Raw genomic sequence first — 19,731 nt, 5'->3', positions numbered from 1 at the left:
GAAATTATGATATATAAACTGGTTCGATTTACATTGTGCTACGAAAGGCTTGTTGTTTCGATTGTGTGATTGTTAAACAACGTCGGTGTCAAATCCCGAGTTTCGGGGCGTGACAGATAAAGTAAAATGAAATCATAAAAAGTTAAATTATATTAAAATAAAGATCGTTTTTTACAATTGAGTCAGTAAATTCCCTAGTCAACTGTTGGCTTGTAAACAAGATGTCTCCACAACCATTTTCTTTAGCTTTCCGTTGTTTGAATTGTTATTAATTTGGATTTGTTTATATAGACACACCCACCAGCCCATTATATATTTTATTGTCGTAATTTTAGTCAATTTAATATCGGTAATCATTGACCAGTCTTATTATTTATTACATATATTGTATTATTATGGAATATTGTTAACATTTCATTGATTTCTTCGATTCTATTTATTTAAAATGGTTGTGGAGACATCTTGTTTATATATATATATATATATATATATATATATGTGTGTGTGTGTGTGTGTGTGTGTGTGTGTGTGTATTCAGTAGGAGAAATGTTTACTACAGTCGTTCTCCATGTCGTCCCGAACTTTAGACCTTAATTAGTTATGTTAGATGAGCTACCTACCATCGGTCATTTTTTATGGAAACATAATGAAAAATTTTGTTATGTATGTACAGGGCACAAATATATGTGGCCTGAGTTAGTAGGGATGGATGGACAGAAAGCAAAGGCCATAATCGAGAGTGAGAACCCGTTGGTGTACGTGAGTTTTGTGAGGAAAGGAAATGGATGGTTGGCTGATTTCTGCTGCAACCGTGTTTATGTCTTCCTTGATGAAAATCTCAAAGTTGCGTCTGAACCCTCCATTCCGATAATTGGATGATCGATGCCTATTATTAATATTATATTGATCTAGAATAAGACTTTGTTCATGAGAAGATATAAATCAAAATGAATATAATTTTTATCGTCGATAAATACAATTTACATACTGGCATAAGTAAAACAAAGCAATAAAAATATAAAGTGAAAAATAGGTAATTCAAATGATTGGTCCCAACATTTGTCTCCCTACTATAATATTTGGGTCCATACATCCGATAAATTCTTTAGCCACAATTTTTGTTGAAAAAATATATAGGACCGAGCACTTGCCGCTTTATCAAAAGCTATAGCTAGTAGTAATTGTGCAACTCAAATCTTTTAAATCGCATAGCAGCTCAAGCACCACGTCGCTCTACCAAACAGTGACAATTATTGCACCCAACAATCTCCCTCACAATAATTGCACTCCTTGCAATCAATGAGAATCGAACACGTGACATTGGCTCTGATACCAATTGTAGGACCGAGCGCTTGTCGATTTACCAAAAACTATAGCTAGTAGTAATGGTGCAACTCGAATCTTTTAAACTGCACAGCAACTCAAGCACCACGGTTCGATCGTTCTACCAAGCAGGGACAATTATTACACCCAACAAAATATTCGTCAGCGAGTAGACAAATAAGAGGAGAAAAACTGAAGAGTAAATAATTATAAGCCAACACAAAATTTAGCTTACAAAAAATCAACTTTCAACCCAATATGCCATATCAAACCCTGAATAATATCAAAATAATAAAAAGAAATCATTTATTAATCTAACTTATAATATTAAACGACATATATCAATTAATAAAAGAACTGACTCAAGATAATTATAAACCCCATTTAACCATGACTTACAAGAAAACAAGCTTTAACTTATATATCATGTCGTATCAAACAGTACACAATAAAAAATAAAGCAGCTATAAATCATTTATTAATATTATTTATATTAAATTGAAGATAAATCGTCAAATCAAAATACAAGTTGTTATTTACTCTTTATATCCTAAAAAATTTGTTTAAACTCCTAAGCCATGTAAGAAAATGTCAAAAATACCCTTAAACTATTATTTGTTTTATTGGAACAGAAATGGTATGAGATTTGAGGTGCAATTATTTCAAACATATAATATTATTATTATGTAATTAAAGTTTGAGAAAAAAAGATTTCTAAAAAATTACAGATCTGGACATATGTTCATGATTAAATACTTATATGATTTATTCTAATATTTATAATATTTACAAGAAGAGCTAACTAATGTTAGACGTCATGAGTAAAGAGGAACATATTAGGGTGTTAAGGTAAACTTATGATTCAAAGTAATATATTCATATAAATAGTTCGTATTCTTATAAATTCTCCGGAGATCTTAGAGAGAGAAAAAGACGGTACATAACTCTGGAAATTAGCTATAATATATACCACATAAAATTGAGAAAAACCCTGAAAAACAAGAAGAAATTTCTGGAATATTAAAATATATTCAAAAAAAATCCAAACTCTAGAACAATAAACAAGTTCTAGTAAAAGGATCTTGGAAGGAATGTTACCACCATCTATTGGTACTGGACCCTTATTATACCAAAGAGGGAAGAGCAAGGTAATGTCAAAACCTTTAACCGACGACAAAAAAATGATCAATATGATTAAAACTGTCACAAAAAAGAAATTAAGCATATGACAACTGTGGGGCTCTTAGCTCCTAATCGTTATTACAACACAATCTGATTAGGGTTAATTAATTAATTACAGCGGAAAACGAGTTTAAATTTTCTTTACAATAAGCCCAAAATATTTCTTCTATAATTTGAATACTAAAATAGTACTTTATCTCATATCATAAAACTCGCCCACACATAATCAAATCCAATCATATACAAACAACTCATATCATCGGGACATGCCTCGGTATATAGATACATATATATATACTGGGAACAAAACATAAAACCTCAGCCCAAACTGTGGCTCCCTCCAGAAGTATCCTCTCCGGCCTCCTGATATCCTGGAGTACCTGCCATTGTCCACACACAAAGACAACAACAGCCCTCCTTGGGGGTGAGCAAAGCTCCGTATGGAACAACCATCATATATACCACAAGTATATAAACAATGATATATGGTATGCAATGCATGTATGTAGTGGAGGTATCAGGTCAAATGCCCATCCACTGAGCACATGTCAGAATCAAACGAATAGCTATCAAATCAATGCTCGAGCTTACACACCGGCCTCAATTAGGGATACACGTATGATAGCGTCGACAAAGCGCCATCAAATCTCAAATCTCAATCAATCGTCGGGGCCACAAATGTCTATGTTTTAAGGGTCATGTATTATCAAACATAGCATTGTGTTCACAAACCCCAGAATCCAATCCAATCAAATCATATCAGGGTATCCAAGTATCATAGCTCAATATTCATGTCATGTATCGATGTATGCATCAAACGATGTGTGTTAACAAAACATTTATTTTATACATCGATATTCAAATCATAATGCCATGTATGCCACATAAACTCAATAAATAAGGCATATAGACATGTATTCTCATTTCAATCAATCAAATCAATCCAACATATATCATATAATATAGATACCTGTCGTATGTTACCCGGTCGCAACATACCTCAATTCTTCGTTCCAGTTGATGTAGCTTGAAGATATCAGTATAATAATCTATCTACATCAATAACATATTCATTTCAATTAATAATTTGATCCAAAATCAATATATAAGTTCCAAATATCTTTTGAAACTTTAAAAATTCATATCAAATCAAAATCATAACATAATTCAATTCCGACTTCGAATACAAGTTTCTTGTCGGTTATTCTACCACATATAGGAATCTCGACTTCAAATACATGTTATTCCAGCACTTTCATATTTAGAGCTGCTGAAACTAGAAGAGATTTACCTCAAAAGAAAGCTCTCGACGCGAAGATTCCGAATATATAATTTGTTTCACGTTTGGACAGCGTTTCGAAGTCGATTCGAACGAAATAAATCGAATTTCTTTTCTCTTTCTCGAAGGTTACTGAATGGAAAATAAAATATCTGAAGAGAGACATTCATTCTTATCACAACCGCGCTCGCGCTCGGGCGGTAGAATTCTCGCGCCCGAGCGCGAGACATTCTGTCCCCGAGTGTGATTTGTACCGCACTCGGGCGGTCATAAACTATTGCTCGGGCGCGGAATGTTCTGTCCGAGCCTCAATTGCACCGTGCTCGGGCGGTCAAAAACTACCGCTCGGGCGCGGAAAGTTCTGCCCGAATACTAACATTCTCTACACTGGCGCTCGGGCGGTAATCTTCTACCGCTCGGGCGCCACACGTTCTGTACCAAAATATTGGTTTTGTATTATATTGGCGTCCGACTTCTCCACTCGAGCTCTTACAACGTCCATTCATATTCAATACTTATTTTCTCATTTTCAATATCATGATATATCTCATATACATAATCACATGACAATTTCATAATTTATCGATAATCAACATAGGATTTACGATAATACGATACACGGTCCTTACATTTCTCCCCCACTTAAAAGATTTCGCCCTCGAAATCTCAAACATCTCTATATACATAACATTGGCAAACATATATATGTCACCAGTTATAGTACATATCAAAACTAAAATCAGTAAACGGATCAGTATACATTGAATACAATGGAACAGATGGAATAGAATCAAACAAATGCGGATATGAATCTCGCATCTTACTCTCTAATTCCCACGTCGACTCTTCCACACCATGCCGTGTCCATTGCACTCGAACTAGCGGAATCGATTTATTTCGCAATATCTTTTCCTTTCGATCCATAATGCGAACAGGTTGTTCAACATAGGAAAGAGAAGGATCAAGTTCAACCTCATCAGGTGCAAGTACATGCGATGGATCTGGTTCATATTTCCTCAGCATAGAAACATAAAATACATCGTGAATGGCAGATAAGGATGGTGGCAATGCCAGTCGATAAGCAAGATCCCCAACTCGATCATGAATCTCGTATGGACCAACATATCGAGGAGATAATTTACCTCGCATGCCGAATCGAACAATGCCTCTAAGGGGAGATATTTTCAAAAACACTTTGTCACATTTCTGGAATTCCAAGGGTCGTCTTCGTTTATTCACATAACTCGTTTGACGATCCTGAGCGGCTTTCATTCGCTGTCGAATCAACTGAACCTTATCATTCATTTCCTGTATCATTTCAGGTCCAGTCAATTGTCTCTCACCAATTTCATCCCAGAATAATGGTGATCTACATCGTCTCCCATATAGAGCTTCAAACGGTGACATACCAATACTCGTTTGAAAACTATTATTATAAGAAAATTCTACCAATGGTATGGCATCTTGCCATCCCATTCTGAAATCCATCACAATAGCACGTAACATATCTTCCAACGTTTGAATTGTACGCTCAGTCTGGCCATCAGTTTGAGGATGATAAGCAGGTACTCATAGCCAAACGCGTACCCATCGCTTCCTGGAAACTACCCCAGAATTTAGAAGCAAACCTTGGGATCGCGATCTGATACAATCGAGACTGATACACCGTGCAGTCTCACAATGTTCTCGATGTATAAACGAGTCATTCTCTTATAAGGATAAGTCCACTCATACGGGATAAAATGTGCAGATTTCGAAAGCCGATCAATAATAACCCAAATAGCATCACAGCCCTTGGGAGAACGAGGTAAATGAGTCACAAAATCCATAGCAATATGTTCCCAATTCCATTTCGGGATTTCGAGACTATGGAGCAATCCTCCAGGTTTCATTCTCTCGGCTTTCACTTGCTGGCAGACAAGAAATTTCGAAATAAACTCAGCAATGTCCTTCTTCATACGTTTCCACCAGAATTGAGGTCTCAATGTCAAATACATTTTTCGACCTCCAGGGTGAATATTGTATTTGGTACAATGTGCTTCTCGAAGAAGGGACAGATTTCAAATCAAAATCATCAGGAACTACCAGCCGACCATTAAGTCGTAAAGAATCATCAGAAGAAATCTGAAATCCAGACTGATGTCCTGCATATACAAGTTCCTTCGACTTTTGGATCTGAGCATCGCTTCGTTGGGCCTTTCGTATTTTCGATATCAAATTCGGCTCAATTTGCAATGCTGAGACAGTGACAGAATTCCAATTCGAGTGAAAAGTTCGGCCAGAAGCACATATATCCTCGTGTACTTTGGCGACACAAACAGAAGCTAGAACAGAATCGTGCACCTTACGACTAAGGGCATCCGCAGTAACATTCACCGATCCAGGATGATATTGAATCTCACAATCAAAGTCCTTCAGGAGATCCATCCACCTGTGTTGCCTTATATTCAAATCAGATTGAGAAAAGAGATATTTCAGACTCTTATGATCTGAATAGATAACAAACTTTTCTCCGTACAAATAATGGCGCCAGATCTTCAAAGCAAACACAATGGCGGCCAATTCAAGATCATGAACAGGATAACATGTTTCATGAGATTTCAATTGACGAGACGCATAAGCAACCACTTTGCCATGTTGCATCAGAACACAGCCCAAACTTTTACCAGATGCATCTATGCACACAACAAATCCTCCGGTACCTGAGATAATAGTAAGCACAGGTGCTGTGGTCAATCTCGTCTTCAATTCAAGAAAAGTAGCTTCACATTCATCCGACCAAATGAATCGCTGATTCTTCTGTGTCAGTTGAGTAATAAGTTTAGCTATTTTCGAAAATCCTTCAATAAAACGACGATAATATCCAGCTAAACCCATGAAGCTACGGATCTCAAGAACATTCGTAGGTCTCGGCCAATTCAATACAGCTTCGACCTTAGTAGGATCAACAAATATGCCATGTCTCGAAATGACGTGGCCTAAAAATATCACTTTGTCCATCCAGAATTCACATTTGGACAATTTAGCATATAAATGACTAGTACGAAGAGTTTGAAGTACCAGTCTCAGATGTTCAGTATGCTCCTTTTTTGATTTCGAATATACAAGAATATCATCAATAAAGACGATAACGAATCGGTCAAGATAATCTCGAAAGACACGATTCATTAGATCCATAAAGACAGCAGGAGCATTCGTGAGACCAAAAGGCATAACCAGAAACTCATAGTGGCCATACCTCGTACGAAAAGCAGTTTTAGGCATATCTTCGTCTCTAACTCGTGCTTGATGATATCAAGAACGAAGATCAATCTTAGAGTAAACAGAAGTACCCTGAAGCTGATCAAATAAATCATCAATACGAGGAAGTGGGTACTTGTTTTTCACAGTAGCCCGATTCAGTTGCCTATAATCGATACACATTCGCATAGTACCATCTTTCTTTCGAACAAATAAAACTGGAGCTCCCCAAGGTGATATACTCGATCGAATATATCCCTTATCGAGAAGATCCTGTAATTGTTCTTTTCAATTCCAATGGTACCATGCGATAGGGAGCTTTAGATATGGGAGCAGTCCCCGGCACAAGATCAATACTAAACTCAACTTCTCGATGAGAAGGAAACTCAGGAATCTCATCGGGAAATACATCTGGAAACTCTTTCGCAACAGAAATCTCGGATAAAGAATGCTCTTTCTTAGAGACATCAATAGCATAGATAAGATAACCCTGATCTCCGCTAGTCAAAAGTCGAGACATTTCTAAGGAAGATACCAATGGAATTTTGGCTTGAGAACCCTTGCCATAAAAATTCCACTTGGGTCCATCAATCGATCGAAATCGAACCACTCCATGAAAACAATCAACAGTAGATCGATTTATCGTCAAGATATCCATGCCAACAATACAATCAAAATCGTGCATTGGAAGGACAATCAAATTCAAAAACATCACATTGTCCTCATATATCAATACACAATTATGCACAACTTGCTCAGACAAAATAATCTTTCCTGCTGGCGTGGCTATCGATAGTGTATCATACAATGGGGTACACATAATATCATGCGATGCAATAAATGCATGAGATATGAATGAGTGATGCTCCTGTATCAAATAAAACACGTGCAGGATAATCGCAAAGCATGCAAATACCTGCAATCACACCACCAGGAGATTCTTTCGCCTGATCCTCCGTCATTGCATACACTCTTACTTGAGGAGGAACTTGAGCAGTCTGACCACCTGGTCCTCGATATCATGGGACACTCGACTGCTGAAAAGATAGGAACAAGAACAGCAGGTCTCATCATGCTGAGGCCACATCTAAATCCTGGCTGGGTTTGAGAAGATGTCGTACCCTTGTTCGGACATACTCGAGAGAAATGGCCTTCCTGCCCACACTGATAACAAGTACTAAACATACCTCGACACTGTTCGATAGTATGTTTGCCTCCACAATGACTACAATACGGAGCAATAACAGGACCCCCTCTCTGGGATCCACTTGAACTCGAAGAAGACGAAGAAACAGAACCAGTCTTCTTGCAACTTTTTACCTCTTGGGACGCAATGTAGGCTGCTGATGCTGACACTGGTGGTGGAGGAGTATACTGTGGACCTCCTCGCCTGAGTCCAGCCTCGGCTGCCTTAGCTCGTTCAACTGCCTCTGCGTAGCTGGTAGGCAATCCAGAAACAACAAAAGTATATAAAGCAGGATGCAATCCATTTACAAACCTGTTATATTTTGCTTTTGCATTCCCAGCTACGTGAGGTGCATACTTCAACGAAGTCGAAAACTTCAAAGCATATTCTGCAACAGTCATCGTTCCCTGCTGCAAATTATTGAATTCATTCTCTTGGGCAGTATAATAGGAAGGAGGGGAATACTGCTCCAAAAACTGGGCCTTGAAGACATCCCATGTGACTTCAATCCCGGTCTCTTTCAATCCAATCTCAGTGGCTTCCCACCAAGATTTTGCTCGGTCTTTCAACTGATAGAGAGCAAGTTTCAGTCTCAGAGCCTTGGAGTATTCAACAATATTAAACAAATGCTCGATATCCTTTAACCAAGCCTCTGCTCTTTCTGCACTCTCAGTGCCAAAGAACCTCGGTGGTTTTAAATCCTGGAATCGAGCCATCACTACATCCATGGACAATCCTTCAAACTGTCCAACTATCCTCTCAGTACTGCTACTCACAGTTTCATTTGTGGGATCCATCTACAAATCAATGATGAATATCACAAATCAATATCAATTTCACATCATCATCATCTCATATCATCAATCTCATCAATAACTTACTCAAACTAAATCAAGTAGGAGCAAGTAATAAAAATAAATCAAACACATACGCACAATTCATTTGTGCCTCTTCACGTGTACACAAGACTCAATCGATCATTCCCAGCTATGCTCTGATACCACTCTGTGTGGGGTCCTTAGCTCCTAATCGTTATTACAACACAATCTGATTAGGGTTAATTAATTAATTACAGCGGAAAACGAGTTTAAATTTTCTTTATAATGAGCCCAAAATATTTCTTCTATAATTTGAATACTAAAATAGTATTTTATCTCATATCATAAAACTCGCCCACACATAATCAAATCCAATCATATACAAACAACTCATATCCTCGGAACATTCCCCGGTATATAGATACATATATATATACTGGGAACAAAACATAAAACCTCAGCCCAAACTGTGACTCCCTCCAGAAGTATCCTCTTCCGGCCTCCTGATATCCTGGAGTACCTGCCATTGTCCACACACAAAGACAACAACAGCCCCCCTTGGGGGTGAGCAAAGCTCCGTATGGAACAACCATCATATATACCACAAGTATCTAAACTATGATATATGGTATGCAATGCATGTATGTAGTGGAGGTATCAGGTCAAATGCCCATCCACTGAGCACATGTCAGAATCAAACGAATCGCTATCAAATCAATGCTCGAGCTGACACACCGGCCTCAATTAGGGATACTCGTATGATAGCGTCGACGAAGCGCCATCAAATCCCAAATCTCAATCAATCGTCGGGGCCACAAATGTCTATGTTTTAAGGGTCAAATCAAAATCATAACATAATTCAATTCCGACTTCGAATACAAGTTTCTTGTCGGTTATTCTACCACATATAGGAATCTCGACTTCAAATACATGCTATTCTAGCACTTTCATATTTAGAGTTGCTGAAACTAGAAGAGATTTAGCTCAAAAGAAAGCTCTCAACGCGAAGATTCCGAATATATAATTTGTTTCGCGTTTGGACAGCGTTTCGAAGTCGATTCGGACGAAATAAATCGAATTTCTTTTCTCTTTCTCGAAGGTTACTGAATGGAAAATGAAATATCTGAAGAGAGAAATTCATTCTTATCACAACCGCACTCGCGCTCGGGCGGTAGAATTCTCGCGCCCGAGCGCGAGACATTCTGTCCCCGAGTGTGATTTGTACTGCGCTCGGGCGGTCATAAACTACCACTCGGGCGCAGAATGTTCTGTCCAAGCCTCAATTGCACCGCGCTCGGGCGGTAAAAAACTACCGCTCGGGCGCGGAAAGTTCTGCCCGAATACTAACATTCTCTACACTGGCGCTCGGGCGGTAATCTTCTACCGCTCGGGCGCCACACGTTCTGTACCAAAATATTGGTTTTGTATTATATTGGACGTCCGGCTTTTCCACTCGAGCTCTTACAACGTCCATTCATATTCAATACTTATTTTCTCATTTTCAATGTCATGATATACCTTATATACATAATCACATGACAATTTCATAATTTATCGATAATCAACATAGGATTTACGATAATACGATACACGGTCCTTACAACAACTATAAAAAAGATTGGTCTAGAAGATCTTTAAGACCTTTCAGATTCTTTTGCAAATCTCAAGGTCGTATATTTGAAGGAAAAATACAACAGGAGCGAACCACCCTCAATAATTTGGTCATCTTCCCATGAACTACCAAGTAAAAGTGTGTGATCTCATAATACAAATATGAGAGGACTCCAAACAGATTTCAGGTAAGTGGAGAAGCACACCTAGTGGAAACAAGGTCAAGGAAAAATTAAATTCTCTTGCACCAAACACCTTATGATAAGTTTGTTTTATAACCAATACATTTTTATGGGGTTATGCTTAACCTTGATGTACTGGATTTCAAAAACAGAGAAGATCTCATAGATGTGTAGATATCGATTATGAGAATCACAGTAGGCATACTTGAAGCTGCCTGATAATGACAGTACCTGGAGCTGCCTGATAATGACAGTACCTGGAGCTGCCTGAGCCTCATCCTCAGTCAAGGCAAATACACGAACATGTGATTGATTCTGCTGACCACCTTGCCCTTTGGACTGATGTGAAGGGCGACTAGGCTGGTGGAAAGACTGAGATGCTGCTGGGAATCTATTAATTTGAACTACACTACCTGCCTGGGATGCTTTCCCCGTCTTACTAGGACAAACTCTAGCAAAATGACCCGACCGACCACAATTATTACAAACCCCTTGAACTTCAACATACTGATTACCGGAATGCTTGCCTCCACAGTGATCACAGTAAGGTCCACTATATCGATATCCACCGTGGTTCCCTGAACTCGAAGAACTAGAACCAGGCCTCTTAAATTGCTTTCTACGTGGACGAAGAGATGCAGACCCAGATTGATTGAACTGTTGCCTCCCCGACTGATGATGTTGGGTAGGAACCCGATTGCCACTCCTCTTAAGACTAGCTTAAGCCCTTTTTGCTATTTCCACTGCTTCAAGTTAATTCAGTGGCTTATCGGTAGAAACAAAAGGGTGCAGACGATCGTTCAATCCTTCAATGAAACTTTCAACAACAGCAACCTGACTTGCAGCAACATGAGGAGCATATCTCAACATAGCATAAAAAGTATCCGCATACTCCGCAACTGACATATCGCCCTACTTCAAGTTATGAAACTCCGAAGCCTTAGAACTGTAAAATGATGGAGGACAATAACTCTGCTTAAACTTCAGCTTGAATATATCCCACGATGGAACAATCCTCTGAGCATCTAAGGCCATCAATGTAGTAGACCACCACATTTTCGCACGTTCTTTCAACTGATGCACAGCTAATCTCAATCAACGATCTGAAGGATACTCAATCAAATCAAACAATTCCTCAATCTCAGAAATCCAAAATTCAGCTTTCTCAGCTCCTTCAGATCCACTGAATCAAGGTGGATGCATAGAATGGAAACGCGCAACTAACTCATCCATCCTAAGCTGCTCTAGCTGATCGGCTGCTTGCTCAACAAAATTATCATCAACTACATGAACACGAGATCTACCACGTCCACGACCTCGACCTCGAGCTAGAGGAATCTCATCAACAGGAATTTCTCCACCTCTCTCCATTATATACGATAAAACACCAAACAAATCATATAATCACATAAGCATGTTGTCAAGTAGCATACACAGGCGCAACAATAATTTTTAGTGCCAAGACTCAAGTGTCCTATACTCTAGTTCGAGCGTATCCCAGTGTATACTCTGATACCAATATGTGATGCCCATTTATTCTAATGACAATTAATTATCAAAGAATAATTATTTGATTTAAAGCTGCAGCGGAAAAAAGTTTAAAATACTTTAAAACGGACCTCAGGGCCTAGAAAAATTTCGGCATAGTAGGACATCCCCGAAAAACTCAACAGCATTTTATATCAAAATATAGTCCAACTAGAGTCATAAAAACAAAAAGCGAAGTCAACAACCTATAGTCGCACTGGCCAGGACTAAACAGAAATTAAAACTTACCAAATATTCATCAGATCATAAGAATCACAGAGTTGACCAAGAGCATCACAAAAGAACCAAATTCACTGCAGATAACGGGGCATCTCCCCGGCAAATAAACTACAACACAAGACTAAAACAAAACTCAAGACATACATATAGACTAACTGGGAGACTCCACTGAACAGAACCAAACAATCCAACCTCAATCCCGAACTCCACTGGCGGAACCTTGGCCTGATGCTGCAAAATGACTCGAGAGATCTACCATGGTGCCCAATAGCAACCACAGCAGCCCCCTAGAAAACAACTGAGGTTAGGATTCTCGTATCAAATAGTTCAATTGTAACAACAATAATCATAAATCAGGCATAATCATATAATAAAATGTAATGTGCAATGCATGAAAGTCTCAACGAATAATCATGATAACAGGAGCCAACAAACGGTACGATAACAACTGGAATAATGCTCGAGCAACAACACAGGGGAGCTACATCGTCATGCACCTAAACCGCCCTGCCAAGTATGCGAAGTATGCCAAGCTATGCTGAATAACACCCCTGACTCGGCCTCCATACAGCCGATACGATACAACAGAATGGCACAACAAAACGAACTAGATGACACAATCACAGCGCTCACCTCAAAAGGTTGCATTAACCATGGAATTGTTCAATCACATCTACGGTCTCATGTGTATGGGCCTATCAACCACGCTATGATCACGAGATAAACAACAGTGCCAGATAACAATGGATATCAACAACGACTAACAAGGACGATAGGGCTCAACATGAATGTCATAACAATATGCCATATGCTAAATGCCAATAATTTGTCATAATAATAAACATATATCACAACGAAAGCATTTAACAAATTACAACAGTCAACAAGTCATAGATACGATCAGTGCAACACAGAATGACAATTAAACATAATTTATTTTTACCGTCGTGTGTTACCGAGCTGTAACATACCTATACCAACTTGACAATCCAATAACAACTTCACTTCAAGACTCTCGGCCTAAACAAAACAACAATAAGCCGATCATAAAAACTACATTTCATACCAATGTCCGATTTGGCACAAAAGAGCATAAAATTCGTATCTCGCTCAATATTAACTCAAATCAATATCCGTCAATTGAAAATGAAAGATAACTAGAATATCTAACTTTTTCTAGAAGAAACCATCTTGCGAATCTCAGTAGATTAATCCCAAAATTATTATGAACACCCTGCCACTCAACAAATTTTCGGACAGAAATCTCCTACTGAGCAGTTTCTGAAAAACCATGATATCTTGCACAATTCTTACTGGAATTTAACGATTTTTATATCATTACGAAGATAACACATATCTTTACAACTTTCATTGGAATCATAAGTTCAAAATTTGATCGTGTATATGCCATTATCCCGAAATATAATAGGTATTATAAACAGCACAATTTCAGAATTCGATTTTGGCACATTTTGGTAGAAAAATCATAACAATCCGTTTCTAATAAAAAAACTCATTACTCTAGTGGCTATAAACAGAAAAATTAAAAAAGTTTGTTTAGGTCAGTTCTAAATATTCAAATCACAAAAATCGCAGCAATACAAAAACTCTCACCCGAAAACCGAAAGAATTCGCGCAGAAATAGAGCACGGAACATCAACTTTGATCTACCCGTATCCTTACTCAAAATTCAAGATTTATTGGTTGAATCGAAGCTTAGGATGTTAGGAAGACAACATTTTAGACCGATCGAGATTTCAACGCGGGACGGAGGAGATATGGCTACTTTGCCGCGGCTGCTCCTCAAGTGACGGGAATTGGGGGTTGAGGGAATGAGTTTCTTTCTTTCTTTCTTCACTCTCTTCTATGTGTGTATATATATCTTGTGTATTTGGTTACTAAAATAGTAACTCAAGCCCATTATACCGGTCTGTATTTATTTTTGCTCTCGTGTGTTATTTAAACTCTATATGTATTTTATATCGTTAAATTCTCTGATATTCTAAAATATATATTTTTAACACACTTCTTGAATCTATTTTTCATAAATAATTATTTTAATTTACAACTAAATAATTATTCTAATTATGTCAAATTACAGGATAATTGATTACATGATCTTACATTTTTGCAAATCTCAAGGTCGTATATTTGAAGAAAAATACAACAGGGGTGAACCACCCTCAATAATTTGGTCATCTTCCCATGAACTACCAAAGGAAAGTGTGTGATCTCATAATACAAATATGAGAGGACTCCAAACAGATTTTCAGGTAAGTGGAGAAGCACACCTAGTGGAAACAAGGTCAAGGAGAAATTAAATTCTCTTGCACCAAACACCCTATGATAAGTTTGTTTTAGAACCAATACATTTTTATGGGGTTATTCTTAACCTTGATGTACTGGATTTCAAAAACAGAGAAGATCTCATAGATGAGTAGATATGGACTATGAGAATCGCAGCAGACACACTTGAACTCGACAAAGAATGATTCATTAAACTTTTAGAAATGAGTCTGATGATATCAGTTAAAATCATCTAGGACATGAATTCGACAGAAAACAAAGAGTCGGTCCTAGTCAGAGAATCTCTTAGTGAGATAACTAGGAGAATGACTACCCTATTTAAAGCACAATTTATAGGCATCGATTATTTTAACAATCAAGACACAAAGAAAAAAAAGAAATATATTCAAGCTCTGTATAGACTTGAATTCCATGACGATTGTTTGGTTGATGAATATATTATGTTATTCACTAAATATATATGAAATTTGTAGGGGTCAAAGAAAATATAGCAATGCAATTTTTATTTGCCAAAATGCCAAGTCCCCGGAGAGAAATTTTAATTAGGGAATATGACCTAGCAATCCAGATACTTTGGCAGGAAGAGCCTCGTTTCTCCAAGGAAAATTTGCATAATAATGTCATCTGACAGCAATACAAAAAAATTACAAACGATTAATAGGTATTAATAAATGCACTCTTTTATGTTGTGAAAAATTATCTGGACAAAAAAGTGGATTATCAAGAAGTAGGATGTCATTCCAAGCATCAAACTCATCTCATAGCACTGGGCGTACACCAACAAAGAAACTTTCAAAAGAGCTCAAATCCGAGCAAGTGAAAGTTTTAAAAATTGTAATTACTGGACATGTGGAGCAAGATGTCATATATCGACCAACTGTCCAGAAAATGACAGAAATAAAAAAAATGCTTCGAACCAACTCCAAATATTGAAGAAGTAGTTTATTACCAAGATTTGGTTCAAGTATATCAGTTCGAAGATATTCGTTCAGACGAGAGTATAGATGAAGAAGAAGAAATCTTAAGTCATGAAGAATCTGATGGAACATAATTAGAATCTGACTGAAGAGTCTTTTGACACAAAACACATGAAGTTTTGTCAGGTTTCTTTATCCAGACAACAATAAATTCTAGCTCATATAGATATCAAGGATTATCTACAGGAGAGGTAGAAAAGTTCTTAGGAAATCTTGGCCTAAGAAACAGAAAGCATCATCTAATCTGTAAAGTTTCCAGGAATAAAATGACAATCCAATGGAATTTACGAGAAACCGGATGGAGATGAAATTAATTATTTCTGAATAAATTAAGGAGGAATTACAAAAACTCAATATAGATGTAGCATGAACCATGTCCTGAATTCATATCAGAGCAATCCAGATTATGATAAAAGCTACTTTCAAATAATGAATAGATTCACCTATTGATATTAATATATGTGATAAATGAATGTGTAATCTTCAAGATTCAATACTGAGAACAATCTCAAAGAATCTATGTGTAGGAAAAATTTTATGAGTAATTTACCCAAGAATTGCCTACAACCTGGCAGATCGAGATTTCAGGCGAGCCATAACACTACATCAAAATTTCAAAGAAAAGATGCAGATGAAATATGATAATAAACCATATTCTATTACCTATCAAATTTCATATGGTTTTTCTAATACGCATCACACAGAATTATTTGTTAGAAATGAGTTTATTGAAATAGTTGGAAAATTTGCTCATAAAATTTATCAAGAAAGAATCGATTTTCTTTTAGAAACAGATATTCAGATCCAAGACAAACTGATTCTACAAAGGAATCAAAGTATCATACTGAAATTAATAAGACTATCTATTCAAGGATAAGTCACAGGTAAGGAAAAACACATGTACAGGAAGCCCAATAGATATTAAAAAAATTTCGAGAATAAGAAAGCTTAGATGTCCAAAAAATTGGAGAGAAGTCGAAATATTATTTGATATTACAAGACAAAGAAATCAATTTCCTTGTAATAGTATATACTATTTGAAACAATATATTATAGAAACTTACCAATGATTGATCAATATTTTTGAATTGGAAGTTCATATCAAAAGAATCCCAAGAAAAGAATCAGATCAATTGGTTCTTGGGTTAGAGTTTTTCGAGTAACACGAACCTTGAAAACGTCTGGAGAATTGGATAGATTGATGGCAGATGATAGAATGTGAAAAATCCAATAACCACGAGCTCATTTTCAATATAAATCCCAGTATGGATGTTATATGAACAATATAAAGCAGAATATTTTGCTGCTTACATTGATTCTGGAGCGGAAATATGTATAGCAAAAAGAGGTGTTTCAAAAAGAATTGCAAGAAGAATTATCTCTGACTGTTGGATGAGATTTCTCCAAATGAATCTTAATCTTAAGTTAAAAGATTAAGATGACATAAATATTAATTAGAGGTGCTAGACAAACATCTTGGTACAAAGTGAAAATACCACCGATTTACTTTCATGATAAAAGAGCAGACATTATACTATGAAATAATTTCTTGCAAATGTTTAAATCATATACACAAAAAATAAGAATGGAATATTAGTGTTCACAACACCATGTGCTCACAAAGTCATAGTCCAGAAAATAATATAGACATTTTATAGAAAATTTTCAGTCTAATTTCGCAGCAAGCGTGGTGATGAAGGAAAACTTCTGAACCCAAAAATGAAAGATTTTATAAAGTTTGGAGAAACAATGCTTCAATTAAGAGCAGATCAAAACATCAAACCAGAAGAAATAGAATTCCTCAAAATATCTTTATACTAGAAGGATGTAGAGTTTGAATCAAAATTATCCCTAGAAAATGTCAAGAAAATGATCAAAGAAAAATATAATGAAGATCACTTGACATGGTGGGACAGAAACCAACTCCAAGCCAACCTTAAAATTAAGGAAGACAAGGAATATGTGTTCGTCAGATGTAATCAAGGAATATGTGTTCGTCATATACTCGAAAAATCTCCTGAATATGATTATTAACTCAAGATGAAGATGATATGATATTATATACAAATTCCAATGATCATTAGTGGGCAGCGACTCTTACAAAGCTCACACCAGAAAGAGAACAACCATGCAGATATTACAGTGGATTATTATCAGATATAGAAGCTGTAAGATGTCATATTACATTGGTAAAAGCTTTCTTGAAAATAGAACTGAATATAAAATCGAGAAGTCTAGATTATTAAAATGGCAGACTTTGTGTCAAAATTATATATTTTTGATATTGTTATCATTAAATCTGACGAATTTTTTTTTCATATTTCTTAATGAGATATGGACAGTGTTAATGTTGATGTCATCATGAAAATGCAGAGACATTTGAGGAACATCTTGAAATGCATCAAACCAAGTTCAATAAGCTTGTCGTAAATGCAAAAGTTGCGGGTAGGCTACAACAATTTGATAAGAACATTATCTCTGATCGAGTTACAAGTTGTTTACAAGCTTGTACTCAGTTGTGGTCTGTATTGCAAAAATAGATCTAGTTTTCCAAATAGAGAGTTTTCGATTATATGGCTTTATACTTGGAGCAGGGAATTCAAGTATCTCTTAGCACATGTACTAAGTTTGGATCATCTTTAGATGATTCAAGCAAAGAAAAAATTGAAGTTTCGGACACTTATCTCGAGCCTTCAAATCAGCCATTTACCTCGGGGATTGAATAGAGAGATAGATCAACCTTAGACCTCAAATTGACAAGAGAAAACTTAAGGTTGGTACTAACAAGCTTATACTTTCTACATTTCAGATATATCAACAGAATTGAGAGAAACTGAAAACAAGAATAGATATCAACCAATCCACAATCCGAGTTGATATAGGAAGAAAGTGTCATAGGATATGGATGAAACCAAATTATTATCCCAATGAGGTAAAAGCATAGTATGAATTTGGGGTTCTTACCTCAGTTTATACTATATCACCTAGCTTCTTAAAAATCTCAGTACTACCAAAATGGATTTAGGAAGCAGTTTATGAAACATGGGAAAATAATGATTATTTTTCAAGAGAAGATATTCTGAAGCTTTACATTTTTATTGCAGCACCGGAACCAGCCAAGAAATGCTCACATGAAGCCTTTCACTTCAACAAGTGGATAAGACAAGACATGAACATTCAAAAGTTCATTAAGGATCCTCCGGAGAATGGAACACCTCTTGTTTCATCACTCTTGGAAGACAAAACCTCCACTAGATGAGCATGAGGATAATGGGTTTTTTTTCATAGAGATGGACAAATTCAAGTTCCTATTTATGTTTTATCAAAATTTTGTAAATAGATCTTTTTTTTAAATACCATGACAAGAAAAACTACAAGCTTTGCAGAAGAAATATTTGAAAAGAAAAAAAATCTTCTGTGAAATGGCAAGCTGCCGAGGGAGTAAAGAAACTCGTCGGAAATTCTGCAATATTGCTCATGTGAGAAGATGGTCAGAAAGAATCTGCACATAATGCCCAAACCAGAAAAAGAGCCAGAATTCGAGAAAGTTTTCGGTCCAAACATGACCGAAAACATAATGTGGAGACAGATCCAAGCGGTGAAGGTCCACATAAGTCACATTTTCCCCCGAGACCATACAAAAGCAAAAGATTTCTCATCAAATGTAAACAAGACATGTGATCCAACCACTCCAGTGGAGGAGGATGAACCATTCAACCACCACAATGTGACAACCTACTAACTAGTGGTACACCAAACAAAAGATGTTGTCGACCTCAACTTGCAATGCAATTCATCATAAGTTAAAAGTCCGAATTTAAAATCCACAAAACTTCTAAATATATCATGACAGAAGGAA

Source organism: Primulina tabacum, chromosome 5 (genome assembly GCF_025594145.1).
Source record: "Primulina tabacum isolate GXHZ01 chromosome 5, ASM2559414v2, whole genome shotgun sequence".
Classification (NCBI taxonomy): Eukaryota; Viridiplantae; Streptophyta; class Magnoliopsida; order Lamiales; family Gesneriaceae; genus Primulina; species Primulina tabacum.
Note: the sequence above shows the minus strand (reverse complement) of the source record.